The sequence below is a fragment of the Athene cunicularia genome (genome assembly GCF_003259725.1).
Source record: "Athene cunicularia isolate RWA chromosome 9 unlocalized genomic scaffold, athCun1 chr9_part2, whole genome shotgun sequence".
Lineage (NCBI taxonomy): Eukaryota > Metazoa > Chordata > Aves > Strigiformes > Strigidae > Athene > Athene cunicularia.
In genome coordinates this window covers 1019726-1028001 of record NW_020799111.1, presented here as the reverse complement: position 1 = coordinate 1028001, position 8276 = coordinate 1019726, and positions in this window count along the sequence as shown.

Sequence of the window (8276 nt, the reverse complement as noted above, 5' to 3'; positions counted from 1 at the left end):
GTGGTCTGTCACTGGCTGCTGTGTCCAGTCCTGTCACCCACAGCTCAATAAATAAGCTGAATAAATGGAAAATGCTGAAATAAGACCTGTGGAAGCAATTCAAGGCCAGGCTTCCGCTTTACAGGGAAAGACCAAGGAAACAGCTTATCTTGCTTATGTGAAATGACTGACTGCAGAGATCACAAGGCGAGAAAGTTCCTCGTAGTCAGTGGTTTTTAAAGACAAGGAAAGCTGATGTCAGGGGGAGCTGAGGCAAAACGTATCAGGGTTAGAGGCTGCTCTGCTCCATTTGGGCATGGGAGAGCCAACAGCTGCCCATCTCTGCTCCCCACAGGACACAGCCCCTTCAGGTCCCCTGCCCCTTTCTCTCTTTCTCAGTAAATCTCCGCCTGACTATCCAGAGCAAATGCTGGACCAGGAGTGGAAATAATCCCTGAGCCATGCAGCTGGGGACGACTCATAGCCGAATGGAGGCATCCAGCAGAGAAACTCTTCCCATTTCTGCAGTCCATTAGGTCAAGGACTTGCTGCTGAATCATCTGGTCTAGAAAATACCTAGCTCAGGATATTTGTCATAACAGTAACAATGTTTTAACCAGCAGAGGAATGAGCTGGTGAAAATGTGCAAGGATCATCCTTGCAGATGACTTCTTCACTTCTGGAAGTTGTCATCCAAGACAGGGAGAGACCTGGCCCAAGCAAGTGCCTGCTTACAGGATCCCTCCTCGCTGACTCTGGGGCCATAAACATTTTTTCAGCACTGAAATCTGTGCCAGAATACTGGATATTTTGTGAAAAGCATTTTTTAAATGTTCTGGGGGTTTTTTGTTGTTGTCGAAGCAAGGAGTTTTCACTGAATTTTGGGTATACGTGACTTTATGTGGTGTGAGCTGCTGGAGAATGAATGAATGGTCCAGCGGGGACGCTGTAAACACCCAGGAACAGTTGGCTGGGAGGAGGCCAGGTTGTCTTTCCACAGCCTTCTTCCCAACCCTTAACTCATTTTCAGGATGAGGATCTATGAAAACACAGCAGCCCTGGAAGAACAGAATACAGTCAAAAACACAAAGCGTTTTAATGAGGCAAAACATCCTGCTAAGTCTTCTCGTTTATTGGTGTTGAGTACATTCCAAGCCCAAAGAAAAGGCCTCAGAAAGAATCTATTAAAATAGTTGCCTTACGGGATCTGCAATGTAAGCATGATTAAAATGGATCTGGTTTTATCTATAGGAGAATATATCAGCTGCAGGAATCTGTTTTCCAGAAGTCAAATGTATGTCTTCAATAAAAGGTGTCCAGCTGAGCTTAGGGCATAACAGTAGTGCCTAGTGCTCGGAAGAGAAGCAGATACCTTGGTTTGGCCACGATGTAAGAGTGACTCAGATTCTCTGTGTGACTGAGGAAATCAATACCAATGCTCCCCTTCATCCCCATGGGCAGGTTCTGGCGGGTTTGAACACCCTCTGCTCTGGTCCAAAGGCCACCAGAAGCCACAGGAAGATTCCTGTTGACCACAACACCTAGCATTCACCGTAGTCTAGTGTATTTGGTTACACCAATAACTCAACCACTGCCAAATCTGCAGGATCTAACCATAGGTGCCCAGCCCGCAGACAAGAGCTGGAGCCCAGGTGTCTCTCTGGTGTGCGTGCAGAGGCAAAAATCCCCGAAGTATTCCTCCTGCTGAGTAGGACTCACCTAGGAATTGCTTATTTGGAGCGTGCAGGAGAGTATGGGCATCTGAATTGGGATCACAGGCAAGCGATTTCATCCATGCAGGATCCAGAGTCCAAAACACTAGCTAGCAAAAGGGGCTGTTTGCTCCCTGTGTGCAAGGAGCGAGCAGGGTTTGCTCTTTCCCAGCCACTTTCTTGGTTGGTGCTGGTGACTTGGCAAAAATTGTAACGCCAGTTGGCCAGAAAATGGGAGACATGAGTTAGATGTCTGCAGCCTAAAGAAATTCAGACTCGGTGCTAAACCCTGAGAGGAGTGTGAGAGTCATGCTCTCCCGTGCTTCTTCCTTTGATGGTCCAGGGGTTCCACAACCTCTTCTGTAAAGGGAGTGGGATTCAGTGAACTGGGTGAGTTGGTCAGTATTTCCTTCTGGTTCTCATGTGCAGTAACCTTTATCCTAGTGAAAATGGGGATTTTAGTACTTTCTCAGAAAGGAAGCCAAGTAAGTATTTTCCACTTCCTGGGCAAATGCTCCAGTTGTGCTTTTGTAAAAGAAGGATGGGATACAGTGACTCCTACAACTAATTATCTCCATTCCTTTATCATGTGTGGGCTCTGAAAAACTCTGGTAAACCATAAAACAGCTCAAACTGCCAGAGCACAGGGAAAAACTCACATAAGTGACCTGTAAAACATGCCCATATAAGTTTATAACTGCTGTTCAGTTGACTTCCCCAGGGAAAAAGGGAAAGGCACAGGGAGGATTGAGCTCTCTGAGGATGGGTGCTGCATCTGTAGTTGTGTGCTGAACTACAGTCTGTCTTTTTAGCAGAGGTGTAAGAAAGCCCATGAAGACAAGTTCTGAAGGTTCATTTGCACTGAAAAGCCAATGAAAGACTAAGTAGGAGACAGAAACCCAGGAGCACCAGGCTGCCCTGGAGGCAGCTCTCTGGGGTGCAGCATGGTTGAGCTGGTTTTGGGTCTACTGCAGCAGAGTGATTCTCAGGACACTTGTGCTGAGGTGGTTTTAACATCAGGGGTCAGGATGGTCAGGGGCTGGTTTTAACAACAACAGCCCTTTGGTGAGATAGGAGAAACCCAAAGTTTTTCAGCCTCATCCAGAGCATGCTGTGTCTGGCAGGTTGCGCTAGCCACCGATCCAGACAAAGCCGTACCGAAGACAAACCCTTTGGCCCAAGGTGAGATGGGGTATTCTGTAAGATGGGAGGTGTTCCCACCAAGCTGGGGCTGGCAGTATCCATTGCCAGCTCCCGAGGTCCAGCATCCCTCTGCCAGGAGGGGCCCCTCAGGTTCAGGTGCCTGCTTGCCTTCTCTGCTCCCTCTAGCAGACTTCTAATTTTCTCTCAATTTTTTCATCAAAATAGCTTTATTTGTCATTTTCTGTCCTCTCCTGATACCAACTCTCACCTGAGCATTAAGCTCCAATTGTCTTAAGTGCAGAACAAAATGTTACAGCACTGTAAGCCTTGTTGTGCAATCCGCGCCTTAAAATGGCCCCAGATCCTGGCATCTGTTGGCAAGAAAAACGTTTCAGATGACACACACCACAGCCAGCATCCCACAGGTGTCCTGGGGAGGGAAAAGGTGAGACACCCAGCCCCCAAACGCAATTTATTTCATATTTAGCAATATCATGGTGTGCAACGCTCCCCTTATAAGGCAAACAAAGGAATGACATGTGCCTTAACAACCACAAGCTGAAATCGTAGTCTGATGCTCTGCTTTCCTCCAGCCTCTGCTTGTTTAATGCCATAGTAGCTCTCAGTTAGCTTAATGTTCCCAGGATGTTTTTTCCATTAAATGCTACATTTCCAGGAACTTCTGTTCAGCGTTTCCCTCTGCTGCTGTGTGAGCTACTTTTCCTCTCATTATATATTCCAGCCCAAGCACTCAGACTCCATCTACAGCAACTGACCAGCCTGCCCTTCCTTATCAAGGGCAGCTTTAAGGACCTGCATACACAATTAGAAATTAAAAAAAAGAAAAAGTAGAAGTCTGTTGCGAGGGGGAGCAGGCTTTTTATCTTTGCCTCAGTGCTGGGTCTCTGCTATTCTGGAAAGAGGGGACACCAGCGTTTCCAGTTAGTGCCTCCTGTTTATGGCTGATGAGATGGGATAAAAAGAGCTGGGGGGGGGAAAGGGCAGGTTCTGTACATTTTGAGCTTTGAAATTTCAGCTCTTCCCTACCCCGGAAGACTGATGATCCGAGGGAAGCCATCTATATTTATACAATTCAGTATGTAGTCCATTCCCTCATTCTCAGTTCTCCTCCTTGCACTGTGGGAAAAAGGATGGCAAATTTAGAGATGTGGGAGAAAAAAAGTGGTCTGTTCCACCCAGATGAGAGAGAAGAACTGGAAACCCTGGGACACCTTGCTCTGTGAGAGACAGAAATGGGATACCCCTCAGGAAACAGCAGCAGGTAAAGCAGAGGAAAGGAATGGGGTTTATCCCTACTCAGAGGTGTACATGTGTCCTTGCCCATGGAAGGGGGTTCTTGCTGCTGTTACAGAGCCCTTTAGGAGTTGCCTGAGAAGATAAATAGCTTAGAAAGCCTAGTGCTTACATAGGCTCAGCTGTGACATCTTTTTCTGCATCTCCTAAATGTGAAATCCCTTTTACCCGTTTCTAACAACTGTTAGTGAGCAAAGCCAAAGCTCTGCAGCATTTCTGTGGAGAAGCCTAGCTGGCAGAGGTCTTTGTTCAAGCAATGAGGTGAAGGCTCCTGGGCCATGTAACCAACGTGCAGTTTTGTTGGAAGACATCCAAGCGCTGAGGTCACCTGGTACTCATAAAGAAGAGAAACTATTTGAAGGCAAAAATGTTGGAAGACTGATTGAAAGAGGCAGAAGGACTTCATTCCAGTGTCTACGTGAAGGGGCCAGTTCTCCTCTACAGGGAATGTTACACAGTCATTTACAATCATAAGGAGGAGGTGGGAAAAGCCACCCTTTATCGCAGCAGCGTGTATAAGCGAGTCTGGACATGGAGCAGTCGTTACCAAAGCCCCGTCTCCCATCTTCCAGCACCCACATCAGTATCCCTATATCGTATTTCCTCCACATATGATAGGTCTTAATAAATCAAATTCTCATCAGTGCCATCAGTTGTCAGCTATTTGCCTTTGCAGATTTGTTTTACATCCAGAAATGAATACCAGCTCTTCCATGCCTCTCGGGACACAGTGGTGGTAAATGCTGATACAATCATGCTCAGAGCACAAGCAGTGATGCATCCCACGGCCTCGCCAAGCAAAACTTTTCCAGACAAGCGCGGTGCATTCACAGCTATTGCTAGCAGCTTTCCACGGAGAGACTCTGTGTATCCTCTTGCAATATAATCTTATCCAGAATGGTTTTGAAAGACCGTGAACTCGATCCTGCCGAAAATAGTCTGTGCAGCCAAAAAAAATCAACAGAAGATCTTTAGCATTTGAGCTGGCCTCTGAGTTGCATTTTTCACCTTTTTCAAATGATATGTTTCATGACATCCATGAAACTTTAATTTGTCTTCTAATACCCCCAATTATTATTCTAAGCGTAGCAGACTGCATTTTAATTATAACTTCAGGGCTCAGCAAGCAATCAGCTTCATGGGCATAACAGAACAGACACACCAGCAATGACTTTAGCCCTAAAAGCGTCTCTGCACAAGCTGGCAGATCTATCCTAAGAATGTGTTTATTTGCCTTTGGTTTATGTGGTTTTGGTGACCTTTTGTTAAAATCAACCAGTGACTTCCAGGAGGCAAGTTACATACTCACTAAAAAGAAATGCAGTATAACAACCTAGCACGGGTCTTTCTGCTGAATATTACATTTCTGCTGAATACCATATCCTCGAGTCCCAGGCAGGGATGAGCGAGGTTAAGGTTAAAGTAACGTTATCGATGGGCAGGATGGCAGTACGGATACTGCCCCCTTGTTCCTAATGAAGAATGGCAGCCCAGAAATGGGGAAACTGGGGCAGAGTGACCATGTGGGGCTTCCTATGGGTCCCGTCACCATTGCAGGCTGTTTTATAGCTGAGGAGTGCCTGCATTTTCCCGTCTCTTCTGCCAAGTCTTCAACAAGCCCACAGAAAGAAAGAAGAGCTGTTTGTCTCCTGCCTGGTGCCTACACCATGTCTTGCTGGGCTCATCCTACCTCCAGAGAGCAGCAGGAATTTCTTGCTGCTCCCTCATTGCACCAGAAACACTTTGAGCAAAGCAGGGATCTCTCAGTGTGATGTCTCCATGCCTATGTTCAGGTGGCTTTGGCATCATCTCAGTGTGTAAGCTGCTTGCTAACTTCCCTAGAGAAGGCTATCAAAATTGGGCTTGGTCTTTGGGCAAGCCTTTCAGGGCACACATGCTGAAACCCAGGTGAGAGTGGCTCTGCCTGAGAAAATACTCTAAGTGCAAGAGCTAACACTGCACTAGTCACCTTTAAGTGGTAGACTATTAGGATGTTAACAGCCTTCTGTTCTAGCAGCTTGAAGCATGGTTAGTTATTGCTACTGTGAACAGTCTTTAGTTTAAGAGACTAAACAAGGACTGTTGCTGAAACAGGTTGATTTTGTATTCTCTGTGTTTCTCAAACAGAGCTTGGTGTGAATTCACGCTCATTTAGCGCATTAGTTTTGCGAGTGCTTTTGCGATGATTTTTTATCGGGCAGTTCAGGAATCCTAAACCAAAGATGAGTCTTGGTTTTGGTTTCAATCATATCAGACACCGCAAGTTGCCCATCTGTGTCCCTAAATGAGGTGCATTAGAAAATACCCAGAGTCTGAAATTTAGACTGGGTCTGAACGGCAAGTAAACACACAAGCCCAGACTCTGGGTTTAGGGGCTGAGGAAATGGTCTGTGGAGAATCTGTGGTATGGAGGACTCTCTCTCAGTAGTCAGCGCCATTCAGGCTGGTCCACATCCACCCAACAAAGGCTTGCATGTAATTTCCAACTTCCTTTTCAGTTTGCCATTTTATTATTTTTATGCCTCATGCTGCTAAGTAAGTGATGTTTATTGTGGGGAAGTGTGTGAGCAATTTCTCTTTCACCACAGTAATTAGAAGAGCAGAACTTTCTATACAATCTTATAGCTATGAGCTGCAAGAATCACTGATTAAAAACCCTCCGTGGCCAATTAGCCTACAGTATCCTCCTGTCACGGTGTGGTATCCTGCGTAGGTCCAAAATTCCCTCTGGCAGGTCAGAAGGGAACGTATAATTCAAAGCTATTAACTGAATTAATCGTCATAAATGGATATTGTGACACATCTGCTGAAAAACTCAATCAAGCAGGCAGCTACCAGTGATGAATAACCTGTTACTGATCTTCAGGGAGTACAACGGAGCTGGAAAGCAGCTGGGTCTGAACGCAGGTAGGAAGGCGACAGTGGAGGCAGCTCTTCCATCATCAGCCTGGAGGGGTGAGCAACCAGGCTCGTTTAGGAAAGATCTCAGCTCAGAAAAACAAGATCCACTTGCTGAGGCGATCACAACAGAGGTTTTGCATTTCAGGGGAAAGGTAGACATCTTGAAACAGGGGTTTGCTCCAAACTGCAACAGAAATACTTACACTTGAAATTCCACACAGAAGAGGATTTTGGGAAAAAGGAATGTTTGTATAGGAGATTCAAAGTCTCTTGTTGGAATTTAATGTTGTTTTCATCATTTGACTTATTGCATTCTTTCAAAATGTGTCAGCTGTCATGCAGCACTGCTGCTGGCATTTCATACTATAATGAAACAGCAGACGTGTTTACGGTTTAAATTTTACTTTAGGATCATTATAGGCAGCAATGGCCTGGCTGAAATTGAGATAACCATCCTTTGTATATCAAAGGCCCTCCTTGTTCCAGTGAAGTGAAATGGTGCTGTTATTTCTTAGCTCTGAAAGGAGTGTAAGTGCAAGACCAAAAAAAAAAAAGCAGCAGATTAAAACATTATCTATAACATCAGTACACAAAGTTTAAAAAAAAAATACTGGAAAAGTAAATTTTCTCAAACTAAAATGCTGGTACTCCAGAAGTATTTCCAGTGAGGTGCCTTTCTAATCAGCATCAGTTACTTCCTATCTTTTTCTGGGATGTTTTGGCGAAGCATTTCCAGCCACGTGGAGGAGGCCTCACGTGCTGGGGCGCCAGGCCTCTGCCTCCGGCCAGGTAGATGGTAGGTGACCAGGACAGGTCACGGTGGATGGTCAGGACAGACTGTGGGGCTGGAAGGGCATCACCGAAATGGGTCTGACTCTGCCCTGGCGCAGCTTGAGGCCATCCCCTCTTGGCCTGGTGCTGGTTCCTTGGCTCAAGAGACTCATCCCCCCTCTCTGCACCCTCCTGGCAGGGAGCTGCAGGCTGGCTCTGAGGCAGTATTTCTTTGCAGAAGGGGCTGTTGGGCGTTGGAATGGGCTGCCCAGGGCAGGGGGGGAGTCCCCATCCCTGGAGGGGTTGAAGAGTCGGGCTGAGCCAGCGCTGAGGGATCTGGTGGAGTTGGGGACGGTCAGGGTGAGGGTCATGGCTGGGCTGGAGGAGCTCCAAGGGCTTTTCCAACCCAGATGATTCTGGGATTCTCCTCCGCCCCGGCAGCCGGCCGCTGCGGGC